The 13,645-nt window shown below is 44.6% G+C and overlaps 1 protein-coding gene across 1 annotated transcript in view; it reads left to right on the top strand.

The window, feature by feature from the left end:
* The window catches only part of PLCXD3 (phosphatidylinositol specific phospholipase C X domain containing 3), a 93,989-nt gene that overhangs the window by 65,149 nt on the left and 15,195 nt on the right, over nt 1-13,645 (top strand). The gene's annotated exons all lie outside the window — the stretch shown is intronic.

The following is a 13,645-nucleotide window of genomic DNA, read 5'->3' as shown; positions in this document are numbered from 1 at the left end:
GATATGGAGTAAATAATTTTTTATTTTGGCTCATCAGCAAAGCCTGACACTGCAGAATTTGCATCCTTATCTGCCTTTACACACCTTAAAGATGCATGGCTTTTCTCTCTGCATACCATCACCTGTTGTATCAAAGATATGAAGACACCATTAGAGTGAATTTGCCTCCTAACAGGCCTTCATTTATCATACAGGAAAGAGACTGCAGACTATTGTAGAGGTTCTGTACGTGTAATACTGTGTCGACAGGCCATTAGTTGTTACATTACCAAAAAAGCCATCTGTGCAAGACATGCATTATTTATACCATTCTGACTTTGATAAATCACAGCCAATTTTCAACGTAAAGGCATATATGTGTGACTATGTTCTTCACAACTTCTTAGGGAACCTGAAATTTAATGCCAAGGCACAAGAGCTATTTTTTTTCCCCTTAAAAAAAAAAAAAGAGTTGCAGAGTGTTTTTTTTTTTAAAAAAAAAGTATAATGGGGATCAATGGCCTGCTAATGTTCTTCTCTCTGCATGGATGTGCTTGTGCTAGGAGGGTCTACTGGGGACAGTGTACCCTTCTATAAGATGAATGCTGCAGTGCCTGTGACACTACAACCTGCAAAGACAACATGCCTCATTTTTAAGAAAGGTTGAGCCATTTTTATGACAGCTTTCCCAAATGACTGTTAACTTGAAAAAACAGGGAAAAACTTTACCTGAAATGGTAAAACACTGGCACAGAAGGTTTTATAAGCAGTGGAATATGATTCAGAAGTGCTTGTGCAACTGCGCTTGCAGCTGTTTATATATCCTCCACATATGCTTTTATAGGCTCCATTGGACTGGGGATCTCCCTTTCTGCTGAGTCTGAAAAGCACTTATCTGTACTGAAATACTACTTTGTTGATGAATTTTACTGTTAAACACTCACCTTATTGTTGAGGGATTTGTTTTCCCTGGTAAACATCTTTCTGAGTGTTCTTTAGAACATGAAGTAGCACCATCAAGAAACTAGGAGGTTCTTAAAACTTGCTGCATCAATATAATAGCCATTAAAAAACCCTTTTCTTGTTCTCTGGCTTATAATGTGTTTCCTTGAAGCTGTTTGGAAAAATAAAAATTTCAGATGAATTCTGGATATGTTTGGCTGAGCTCTGAATGACTTGAGCCATTGAACTCTTAGTATGCCCTTCTCTACAGCAAATTTTGAAATAATAACTAACTTGAAATGTCAGTAAATTATTGGGCTAGAATACCGGGAAATGTTGTTTTTCCAAATTGCAGCTGGGTTTTTTCACATGAGCCACAAGTGTGTAATCATGTCTGCTGCATGAATACATTTTTCCTTCCTTGTATAACTCTTTTAACCATTGCAAAAAAAATGGATCTTTAAATTTTATCCAAAACTAACATTTAGTCTTCCAAATGTGGCATCTCCTTTTGAATTTTTAGTTGTATTTTTATTACAAAAGTACACTCCAGGAAGACACAAGCTTGGAATGTGTGTTAATCTACATTGAAACTGATCTTGTATATCGAGTTAACTGCTCTAAAAATAAACATCAAGTATACTCAGAATTGCTTCTCATATGATGATGATACTGTTAAAAAATAAATAGATGAGCAATTAAAGGATGCAGCACAATTAGTAGACTTTATATAATTCTCTTCAATCTTGCTGTATTAATGTTTCAGTACCTTAAAAGTATGTAGTCTGTACTAAAGGAGCTGGGGCATATGTTCCAGCTGTGCTGTTTACTACTTTGAACCATCTCCTAGTTATTTATAAAAATATTATTTTGTCCTTTCAGAATAAAGACAGGGATCTAATCCCATTATTGTGTCCAGGTAGATAACGTGCTTTTGTTGCCAGTTCCTGTATAGATTTTTACATTTTATACTATTTTCTGCTTATTAAGAAGTGCTGGCAAAGAGCTTTGCATTAAGAATGCAGTATCGTACTTTTGGCAGCAGTTTTGTAACCATACTTGGGTGGGGTTTTTCTCTCACATTGAATTTTGAAAGATCTGAATGCAAATATGGAATAAGGTTGAATTTTTCAAATTATTCTGGTGTGGGTTTTTTCCCCCTAAATTAAATACTACATTTAGGATACGTTCCTTTGGCATTTTCAAATAAAACCCATCATCTCTTTTTTTCCCCCATCTGTACAGTGGCATTTAATTTACATATTGACTTAATTCTCAAAATAGAGCAAAGCTTATATCCTTTCAGATCCAATAAAACATACCAGGTTTTGATCTCCGAAGTTGATTGTTACTCATGAGATTATTTATGATTTGAAGAGTAGTGGCCACCTTAGAGGGAGAAACTGATTTCTCGAAGTTGCAGCATCCGTCAGACCAGGAAAACTGTAAGCAGACACCGTGCTCCTTTCTGCTGCTTCCTAGCTCACATTGTGAAAGAGCACGGTGAAATATTCCTCCATAGCCAAGATGGTTTTTTTAAGAACTTTTCATCATGGCTGCTTGTGGTGGCGGAGGCCCTCATATTAAAACTGCAGTAGAGTGGTCTCCTAAGGCGACACATTTCAGAAGCAGAAGTGATGTTATTCTGCAACTTGTTCCCCACAGCACAGATAGGCAAGATGGGAGGCCCACGGTAACCTTGATTAAAAAAAAAAAAAAACAAACCAAAACCAAACCCAAACCAGTTTCATGCTCCTAAGACTGAATTCAGTAGAAGATGTACCAGGACTGGTTTTTACCAGTAATGCTTCCTCACAGGCTTTGCTGCTGTCATCACAGGTAATGCTTTGTGGGTCAATAATTTGAAAGAAGGAGAAAATCAAGCTTTCTATCCTGCACAAATACAAGAGGGAAAAGCCATTTTTCATCCTAGGACCACAGTTCAGCATTACGAAACTTTGTAGCACAGCTTGCATCTTTCTTACTTGAATGAAGAGAATCACTTGCATGCGTGCGTGTTATCTTTCTTGGATTTGATGAAAAACTTGGAGGACTAACAATATGTTTTCAGGCTTAACGTTCTGCCACGCACAGTTTAGATGCCAAGAAATACACTTTGATTAGCAAGCAGTACGTACCAAATGAATTACGTTCCCTCTGCATATTGAATTAACTTCACAGGGAGGCAGCTACCATTAGTACATCTGAAAGGCAGCTGTGAAACAACCTTTTGATGAGCGTAGAGCTGTTCTTCATAATAATATAGTTTGTTTTCTGATTTGCAGTGAAATTACTAATTTTATCTCTGACACTGGAGACAAGCATGATATTCTCTTTGTTGTCTGAGGTTGAATAATACAGAAGAAGAATAGATCTCCTTCAGAGGATGCAAAAATCTTGTGGTACTTTTAAAGCTTTCAAGAAATAGAAAATAAACACATACCCAGCCGATTGTCACTTTATTTCCAAATTAATCTCTAAGGATAATGTTTCCTGTAGCTCACATGTGACTAAATCCCAACCCACCATACTAAGCTTCCCCCTTAGCAACCAAAGCAAAAGAAAAAAAAAATCCTGCACATGAGGATGAACCTTTGAAGTGGAGGGAAAGCGGCCACACTATTAACAAAAGGGGTAGTAAGTAGGCCACAGAAGCTGTCTGGAGAAAAGCTGTCTCTGAGTACAGTCATAAACTAAGCAGGGTCAGATTTAGCTAGTGAATAGGTGGATATTATATGAAAAATAATCCCTGGAGTTGCAAGAAATGGAATTTTTGAGTCAGTTATGGAGGGTGCACTCCTCCAAGCCGTATCTCCGCCAGCTGAATTTTGAGTTTTTCTGTGTTGCTGAAAGAGTGGGGTTTGACAATATTTCAGTCCATGCTTGGTACTGACTGATGCCATTCTGTCTGTGAAGAACAACAACAGAAATGGCAACTGTGGCAACTGTCTTTTGCTAATTGTCTGGGCATCCTTCCTGCTTGTAATCTCAATGTCTGTCTCCGTTATGGGCTGCAGGATAGCAGCAGGATGAGCTGGTTTGGGTTTAGGAGTCGGCGACCCTATAGCAGCACAGGTGGTGTGTGAGCTCTTTTACTACCGAGAGACAAGTGTAGACCTGATCCTTCACTAATCTGTATGGTACAAGCATGCTTGATCCTCACTGCGTTGGACTTTGGAGGCAGTTGTCTTTTTTTTTTTCTTTTTTTCTCTCTTTTTTTTTTTTCCTTTTTTCTCTCTCTTTTTTTTTTTTTTTTTAATTGACCCCAGACGGCACAAACTACGGTTCTTGTATATTACGAGGGAATTCAAAAGGACTTTGGGCAATCCAGCCAAATCCTTAATATTTCTATTCTTTCTCAGACTACCCTAATTACTTTACTAGTCTTTCTACACAAGAGGCAATCTCCAGGTTTGCACACAGAGCAGCACAGGGAGACCTTATTTTCATTTGAAGCATCTATCCACCACATCAACAGGCCTGCACAGTATAATCTCAAATGGGCTGTGTATGTTCTGGCTGATTTTGCTGGCAGGCATCTTAGTGGCATTTCATCATCGGAGGATCTATCTGCACAAGGATTTTAGTATGGCATTACTTTGGGAAGTTCTGGGTGGTTGTCTGATGGCTTTGGTCTTGAACCTGGAATAGTATTAAAATGCTACAAAACACAAGAGCACAGAATGTTTAATAACTTTGTCAGGGAAAAGTATTTATCTACATACCTATTAGTAACCTGTGGGATTTAGTCCAGAAAGGAAGTTAGCGTGGTGATCACCAGCTCTGTGACCATCAGCATTATCAGTGGCTTACCTTTGTGGTGTTGGTTTGGGGTAGTTGACTTTGTGGGATGGAGGTGTCTCACAATCTTTTCCTCTATTTGGCCTCCTTGTAATTTGTGTCATGTTATGCACCAGAACACCTGCTTACAGTTACAGTATATGCTGTGTGACTACTTGTAAAGATATTTAATGTGATCCCATCATCACAGTCTGTGCACAGTCTGACCCTACACACACACAGAAAGCAGCAAGTGTTTTTCATCGTGAAAGAAAATGTTCATTCCTTCAGCCCCACTGCTGTAAGCTGTCACTAACACCTACTTGTCTCAAAGATTTCATGCTTCAATCTGCATGGCTGCTGTAGTGAAATGGCAAAAGGCTCATTAAGTCAGTTAGGTTTTCTTTCATCTTTCTGACATTACTTGGATCACTGCAGCTAATAGATGCTAACAAGTGCTGACCCTGGAGGAAGTGCATTTGTTGATGCTGCTTTTTACCTCATTGTGCAGGGAACAGTTCCTTGATGGATTGGTCCTTCTTGTCTTCATTTATAAGGTACAAAATGAGCACAGAGGTTTACACAAACAAGCCTTTCCAAATTTATTCACACGGTGGCTTTCCAGCTGATAATGACTTTCTGTAATACAAAGACATTTAATACAAACTCAGCAGGTATAACAAGACCCATGTCTCTATGTTGTATTAGCACTTGCATGCTGCAAACTTTTGCTTTCAGGACTATATGAGTAAGTAGATCTATAGGCATGTCCCTGTCAATGTTTAAGCAGAGAACTGGGCAATTCTGGACTAAGTAACATACAGTCCCTTTATGTTTGGAAGTTTGAGTTTTTGATCTCCTGTAGCTGCTGCGTGGTCCTGGAGTGGTAGGATGTGGATAGAAGCAAGAAAACTGGAGAGGGACTTTTTGCAAGGGCCTGTAGTGACAGGACAAAGAGTAATGGATTTAAGCTGAAAGAGGGGAGATTCAGAATAGATCTAAGGAAGAAATTCTTCCCTCTGAGGGTAGTGAAGCTCTGGAACAGGTTGCCCAGAGAAGTCGTGAATGCCCGGTACCTGGAAGTGTGTCCTGGTTCAGCCCAGCGGCAGCTCAGCTGCTCGATCCCCTCTGTGAGGTGGAGATGAGAAAAATGTGACAAAGGGCCTGAGGGTCGAGATAAGAACAGGGAGGGATCACCCACCGACCATTGCCCTGGGCAAAACAGACTCGGATTGGGGACAAATCAATTTAATTTGTTAACAGTTCATTCAGAGTGGATAACAAGAACCAAAGCCAGATCTCAAAAACACCTCCACCCCACCCCTCCCTTCTTCCTGGCTCCACCTCCTCCCCCAGAGGCACAGGGGGACAGGGAATGTGGGTAGTTGCAGATCAGTTCATCACACATTGTTTCTGCTGTTCCTTTCTTAAAGGAGGAGGGCTCCTTACACTGTTTTCTCTTGCTCCAGTGGATCCCCTCTTCATGGGACAGTCCACAGATTTCTCCAACGTGAGTCCTTCCCACAGGATGCAATCCTGACCCATCAGATTGCTCTAGCACGGGCTTCTTCCCCACAAAGTCACAGCTTCTTAGGGAGCTGCCACCCACTCTGGCGTGGGGTTCTCCACAGGCTTCAGATGCCTCTCAGCCTCATCACTAGTCTCCAGCAGCTCACAGAGACCATTCTCTACGACTTTCTTCAAGATCAGGCATCTCTGCTCCAGTGTGGGGTTCTCCACAGGCTGTAGGTGGGTCTCTGCTCCATCAGTAATCTCCACGGGTGGCAGAGGGGCTGCTGCCGTCTCTCCACGGACTGCAGGGGAAGCTCAGCTCCAGCACAACTCCTCCCACTTCATCTTCATTGTCCTCAGTGTCTGCATGGCTGTTTCTCTCAGGTCTTAGTCCTCTCGACAAACCTCAGCAGTCCCTCCACCACGAACTCCTCCCAGCAAGCACCATGGGAGTGGAGCACTTCGGAGCTCTCCAAACTGCGCTGCTGCAGCCATCTCCAGTCGGGTAGCCAGCCCCCTGCCTGCCCTCTCTCTTCAGTGTGGGTCCAGCCTCAGTTCAGGCTCCTTTGTCCCCATCTTAAATATGGCATTTGCAGAGGTGCTGTTTGCATCAGCACTGGCCTGAGGGGATGGGGGGTCTCACCTGGCCAGAGGCAGCCTGACCGGTTTTGGAGCCAGCAATGCTTTTCACAGCTACTTACAGGGGCCATTTCCGCAGCCTCTCCCATAAACCCAGCACAAGGTGTTCAAGGCCAGGTTGGATGAGGCTTTGAGCAACCTGGTCTAGTGGAAGGTGTCCCTGCTTATGGCAGAGGGGTTGGAACTAGATGATCTTTAGGGTTCCTTCCAACCCAAACCATTCTATGATTCTATGAAATTGTCAAAAAATTCCTGTCAACTCTTAAAACCCTATTGCACATGGAGTATCATTCCTGATGGATTTGGGCAGTTCTCAGCATCCTCCAAAGCCTTAGAGGGCTTTTAATCATAATATAGAGAAAATGCATCCACACTCTTCCTGGAGAATTGTATTGGGTTAATGTGGTGAGGTTTTGGCAGCAGAGGAGGGGCTAAAAGTATAGCCTCTGTCAGGAGCTGCTGGAAGCTTCCTTAGTTCCAAGTGGGATCTGCCTCTGGCCAGGGCCAAGCCCACAAGAGCCTCTGGGAATAATGTATTTAAGAAAGGGACAAAGAAACCTGCTTCATGTGGAGCCTTCAGCAGAGAAAGGAAAGGCCAGAGTCCTGGCTCGCCGGTCTCCTGGGTGGGCAATTGCCCTTGCTGGGCCATGGAGATGGCTGTGGCAGTGCCGCTTGGAGCACTCCAAAGTGCCCTGCTTCCAGGGTGCCTGCTGGACAGAGATTGCCAGGACTACTGAGGTTCGTCAAGCTGGTCAGGCCCAGCATGACTGCAATATAGAGAGGAGTGAGATGCGAGAGTGACAGCTATGCAGACACCAATGTCAGTGAAGATGGAGTGGAAGGTGGTGTGCCAGAGCTGAGATTCCCCTCAGTCTATGGTGAGATGGCAGGCGGCCCCCCCTGCCACGCATGAGAGAGAAATGGTGGAGCAGAGATCCACCCACAGCCCATGGGAGAAGACCCCACACTGGAGTGGGTGGCTGTGCCTGAAGGGCTTAGTGGAGAGCTATCTCCCATGGGAAGGGACCCCACGCTGGAGCAGAGAAAGAGTTTGAGGAGTCCTCCCCTTGAGGAGAGGCAGAAACAATGTGTGACAAACTGACCGCAACCCCCATTCCCCATCCCCTTGCACCGCGGAGAGGAGGAGGTAGAGCCAGGAAGAACGGAGGGATGGGAGAAGGTGTTTTCAAGATCTGCCTTTGTTTTTCATTATAGACTCTGATGTGATTGGTAATGAATTAAATTGATTTCTCCCCAAGTAGAGTCTGTTCTGCCCGTGACCATGGTGGGTGGATGATCCCTCCCTGTCCTTGTCTTGACCATCAAGCCTTTTGTTACATTTTGTCCTCTCCACGCCACTGAGGTGAAGAAGTGAGCAAGCAGCTGCCTGGTTCTTAGTTGCTGGCTTGGTCTAAAACACAACAAGAAGTCACCTGCATATCCCCAGCTTCTGCAGTGGCTGTCTCTGCTTGGATGGTAGGCTAAGGAAGTCTCAGCTACAGAAAGCCTCTGGGATCCATTGTCCAAGCCTGCAATTGGTTTTATTAAATGCTTCCCTGTGCATTTGTGGACTGAATGAGCAGTTAGGCATTCAGGCTACAGCGAGAGTTGTGTTGGGGCAAAGCATGTGGAGGAAGCAGTAAGGGATCCTGATATCCTGTACGAAAGAAATGGCTGAAACAGGGAGTGAAAAAGGACTTGTAAATAGGGAAGGCAGCCGGGCCAAAGGTCTTGGTGATATACCTTCTTCTGTATGATGCAGAACTTGCATAGGCTATAAAAATGCCATGCTTTTCTTCTGTTAAACAGAAATGATAAAGTTTGTTCCTAGGAATTCGGTAACTTCTGTGGGATGCGATGCGATTCTTCCTTAGGGAGCCACTGTCATTGTGAAAGATACTGGTTTGATACAATATAAGGCTTATTTTTATTTCTTTTGTTCTTAAAGCCTGGAAATGTTTAACTTCATATTACTGATCTTTTCTCTACATCTTTACCCCTAGGCAAATGTTTTGTAATTCCATTTTCTTCCAGGATTGATTTTTTTTTTTTTTTGTAGAGGGGCTAGAGCTAATATACAAACTTTATGTATTCAGAGATTATAATAAGGCTTTCTCCATAATTGTAATAATAGTATTGCATGTATTGTCCCAGGCTGTACAGTTGCTTCAACAGAGCACAGTCTATTACAGTAAAATGTCTTTCAACATTTATCTCAGATACTAAGAAAAATAATAAAATACGTGCCCGTAAGACATTGAATGATTATACAGTGGGATTTGACCTTTGGCGAGACTTTTATATTGTAGCTGTTGATCTGAGAGTTTTTGTAACTCAGCAACTGTCATCCAGAATGTATTATATTATAAAATAGTATTAAGATATGAAGGAGACTGAGTGGCTGGAGTGGAGTAGGAGCCGTAGTGAGATGCAGGCACTTTCCCACTGAAAATTTTTGTTTTCTGAACTGTATCACAAAAAGAAACCTTACCATCACTTGTTTAATGGTGGGATATTGAAACCTTCTTAACTCTGTCCTTAAAACAGCGCCATGGTGTTCTCAGTTGTTCTAGCAAGCCCTTGGGTAGTAAATCAAGAATGAAATCAGATCTTGAGTGATATGCTCTTTAATTTTTCTGCTGGACAGTGAAAGGGGACAGCCATGGACCTTTGTTCCCTTCCTACTTGGATTTACACACTCTGAAGTTTGAAACTGGCTTCTGTCCTTTTCCAGTGAGACTCTTAGAATTACAGCTCTGAGACAATGCCATAATCCATATAATTCCTACAGGTATGGTCGTGTACTTGTGTTGCTTGTGTAACTGGGAAAGGATGATTTTAGCCAATGCATTCACTGCCTTGTTTTCGAACGCTTGAGTGGATATTGGAAAGAAACTTGCCTCCTTGTGAGCAGGCTTTGTCTCAGAGCTAAGTTATTATGATTTGCCTTGGTTTTGCTGCTTTCCGGAGGAAAAGATTGAGGAAAATGCTGAAGCAGTGAGGACTTAACTCCTCACTACTCTTCCCTGCTGTCTCAACTGAGCTGTCAGCTGTGCGGGGCTTGTGATCACTGTCCCTGCATCAGGAGGAGGGTCTGCCTCTGCTCAGGACCACTGTTGAAACATGCTTTCCTTCGCTGCCTTTCAACATCTTTCTCCTCCCACGCACACTCTTTTTACTTTGTTTTCATTTCTTCCTCTGGGCTTACAAGTAGTCAGCCCAGCAAGTTTAATTTCCACTGCAGCTGCAGGCACGGTGATGGCTAGGATTTGGACAATTAAGTTGAAATAATTCAATGGCAAACCAAAGCGTTACCATCAGCATTTAAAGTTGCCACTGGGAGGGATTAGGAAAGGATGTTTCATACCCAGAGATGCTGTTTCAGGCTGTCATTGGGTGCTAGACGAGTGGTCCTGAAGCTCATTGCTTGAAGGTCGTCGAAGTACTTGTGTGTTGTCTAAAACCAGCCCTGTTTCTCTGAAGAGTATGAGCACATGGCATGGCAAGTGTCTGCACCCGGTTTGGTCCATCTGTTAAGCATCTTTCTACAGAAGATAAAGGACAAGGCTCAGCAAAGAGGGGTAAGTAAGGTCACTGCTGCAGCACTGGAAATGAGAGCTGTGCTCTCGCATGCCTCTCACACCAGGCACAGTAAATTCTGAGCCAGTTGCTAATCTCAGCTCAGAGAGAGTTTGACTGATAATGATCTGTCTCACCTAGTGGCATTCGCTGCTGGCTCTCTCTCTCCATCAGTGCTATTACTGTCTGGCTGTGCTAGTAGAGAAGAGACATAAATCCAACTGAATGGTTTTCTCTTGGTGGAAAGCTCCCTCCTTTGAGCTCTGTAGTCTGAGGGAGATTTGTGGAAGTATTAATCCGTCTGATGAACATCTAGCATTTTTTTCTTCCAAGCTATTTCTCATGAGAGTTATAGGTAGGCCGTTGCTTGAAAAATATTTTGCAGCCCAGGAAGGTCTTTTCTTTATTCTATAGTAATTGGATGAACTCACCACAAGGCTCAGTTACTGTAATTCCCTCTCTGCAACCTTCTAGGCTTTTCTTCTGCTTACAGCCAGCCTGAACCGTACTGGCAGTGCAGCTCTTCTCAGGGTACATCTCTTCTGAGAGGCAGACTCATATCTGCTTCACACACACCCCACCCCCCCAGTTATTTGTGTTTTTCCCCATGCCCATACTTGTGAACTTGTCATCTCTTCAATAACATGTCTGCTGATGCACAATATACCAGTGTGTTGGGTCACACTGACAGAGGCTGTGCTGTCTAGCAGATTTGTCCCCCGAGTCGGTGCTGAGTGGAGGGGTGCAAGGTCTCTCTGGCTGGTCTTTGACACTTGATGCAAGGCAGATGCTTAGCTGAGGCCAACCACCATAAGCATCTGCTGTGAGAGGTCTGTAGCAGGAAGGGGACTGCAGCAGCTCTATGGTGAATGTGCAGCGTGGTCTGTATCCCACAAGAGGAATGTGAACCACCACAGGGACTATCACGCTCAGTGCATGACTGACACGGCAGGTCTGTGTTTGCTTGTGCCAGTGGAACAGAGTGGTCCAGCATGACTGTGTCACACTGAAGAATGAGGGAATGATTGCTTTTAGCAATCTCTCTTCCTGCATCTCTTCAGTGGATAGACCTCAAGGCAGGATCCAGGGCAGCAAAATCCCTCCCACTGTAAGAGAGGATCAGATTTGAGACTCCCTGAGGAACCTGAACGTACAGAAGTCTATGGGACTTATAGAAGTCTATGGGACTTATAGAAGTCTGTGACATTACATGCATCACAGAGTCCTGAGGGAACTGGCTGATGTAGTTGCCAAGCCACTCTCCATGGTATTTGAAAAGTTGCAACAGTCAGGGGAAGTGCTCGGAGACTGGAAAAAGGCAAACATTGCAAACTTTTAAAAAGGGTAGAAAGGAGGACCCTGGGAACTACTGACCTGTCAGCCTTCACTCTCTGCCTGGGAAGCTCATGGAAGAGATCATCCTCGAAGCTATGCTAAGGCATGAAGAGGACAGGGAGGTGATTTGAGTCAGCCAGCATGGCTTCACCAAGAGCAAGTCCTGCCTGACCAACCGAGTAGCTTTGTATGGTGGAGTGACAACATCAGTGAACAACAGAAGAGCTATGGTTATCATATATCTGGACTTCTGTAAGGCCTTTGACATGGTCTCCTACAATATCTTTCTCTCTGAATTGGAGATATGGATTTGATGAGTGGACAGTTCTGTGGATAAGGAATTGGCTGAATGGTCACAACCAGAGAGTAGTGGTCAACGGCTCAATATCCAGATGGAGATCAGTGATGAGTGGTGTCCCTCAGGGGTCCATATTGGGACTGATACTGTTTAATATCTTCATCAGTGACATAGACAGTGGGATCGAATGCACCCCCAGGATATTTGCAGGTGATACCAAGCTGAGTGGTGCAGTTGACACACTCGAGGGACAGGATGCCATTCAGAGGGAGCTGGACAAGCTGAAGAAGTGGGCCTATGTGAACCTCATGAGGTTCAACAAGGCCAAGTGCAAGATCCTGCACATGGGTTAGAATCATAGAATCATAGAATGGTTAGGGCTGGAAGGGACCTTCAAAGGTCATCTAGTCCAACCCCCCTGCAAGGAACAGGGATATCTCCAACTAGATCAGGTTGCTCAGGGCCTTGTCCAACCTGGCCTTGAACGTCTCCAGGGATGGAGCATCCACCACCTCTCTGGGCAACCTGTTCCAGTGTTCTACCACTCTCATGGTAAAAAATTTTTTCCTAATATCCAACCTGAACCTACCTCCCTCTATTTTAAAACCGTTACCCCTTGTCCTATCATAACTGGCCCTCCTGAACAGCCTCTCCCCATCTTTCCTGTAGGCCCCCTTGAGGTACTGGAAGACCGCTATAAGGTCACCCCGGAGCCTCCTCTTCTCCAGGCTGAACAGCCCCAACTCTTTCAGCCTGTCCTCATAGGAAAGGTGCTCCAGCCCTCTTATCATCTTCGTGGCCCTCCTCTGGACCCTCTCCAACTGGTCCATGTCCTTCTTATGTTGGGGACTCCAGAACTGGACGCAGTACTCCAAGTGAGGTCTCACAAGGGCAGAGTAGAGGGGGAGAATCACCTCCCTCGACCTGCTGGCCACGCTCCTCTTGATGCAGCCCAGGACGCGGTTGGCCTTCTGGGCCGCAAGAGCACATTGCCGGCTCATATTGAGCTTCTCGTCCACCAGTACTCCCAAGTCCTTCTCCTCAGGGCTGCTGTCGATCCATTCACCACCCAGTCTGTATTTATGCCTGGGATTGCCACGACCCAGATGTAGGACCTTGCATTTGGCCTGGTTAAACTTCATGAGGTTGGTACGGGCCCACCTCTCCAGCCTGTCGAGGTCCCTCTGGATGGCATCCCTCCCTTCCAGCGTGTCGACGGCACCACACAGCTTGGTGTCATCGGCGAACTTGCTGAGGGTGCACTCCATGCCACTGTCCACGTCACCGACAAAGATGTTGAAGAGGGCCGGGCCCAACACGGACCCCTGAGGGACGCCACTCGTGACCGGTCTCCACTTGGACATTGAGCCGTTGACCACTACTCTCTGAGTGCGGCCATTGAGCCAATTCCTTATCCACCGAGTGGTCCATCCATCAAACCCATGCCTCTCTAGTTTAGAGAGAAGAATGTCGTGCGGGACAGTGTCAAAAGCTTTGCACAAGTCCAGGTAGATGACATCCGTTGGTCGACCCTTGTCCACCGATGTTGTCACCCCATCGTAAAAGGCCACCAAGTTGGTC

The sequence above is a fragment of the Tauraco erythrolophus genome, chromosome Z (genome assembly GCF_009769465.1).
Source record: "Tauraco erythrolophus isolate bTauEry1 chromosome Z, bTauEry1.pri, whole genome shotgun sequence".
NCBI classification, from domain to species: domain Eukaryota; kingdom Metazoa; phylum Chordata; class Aves; order Musophagiformes; family Musophagidae; genus Tauraco; species Tauraco erythrolophus.
This window is presented reverse-complemented; position numbering and strand designations above follow the sequence as displayed.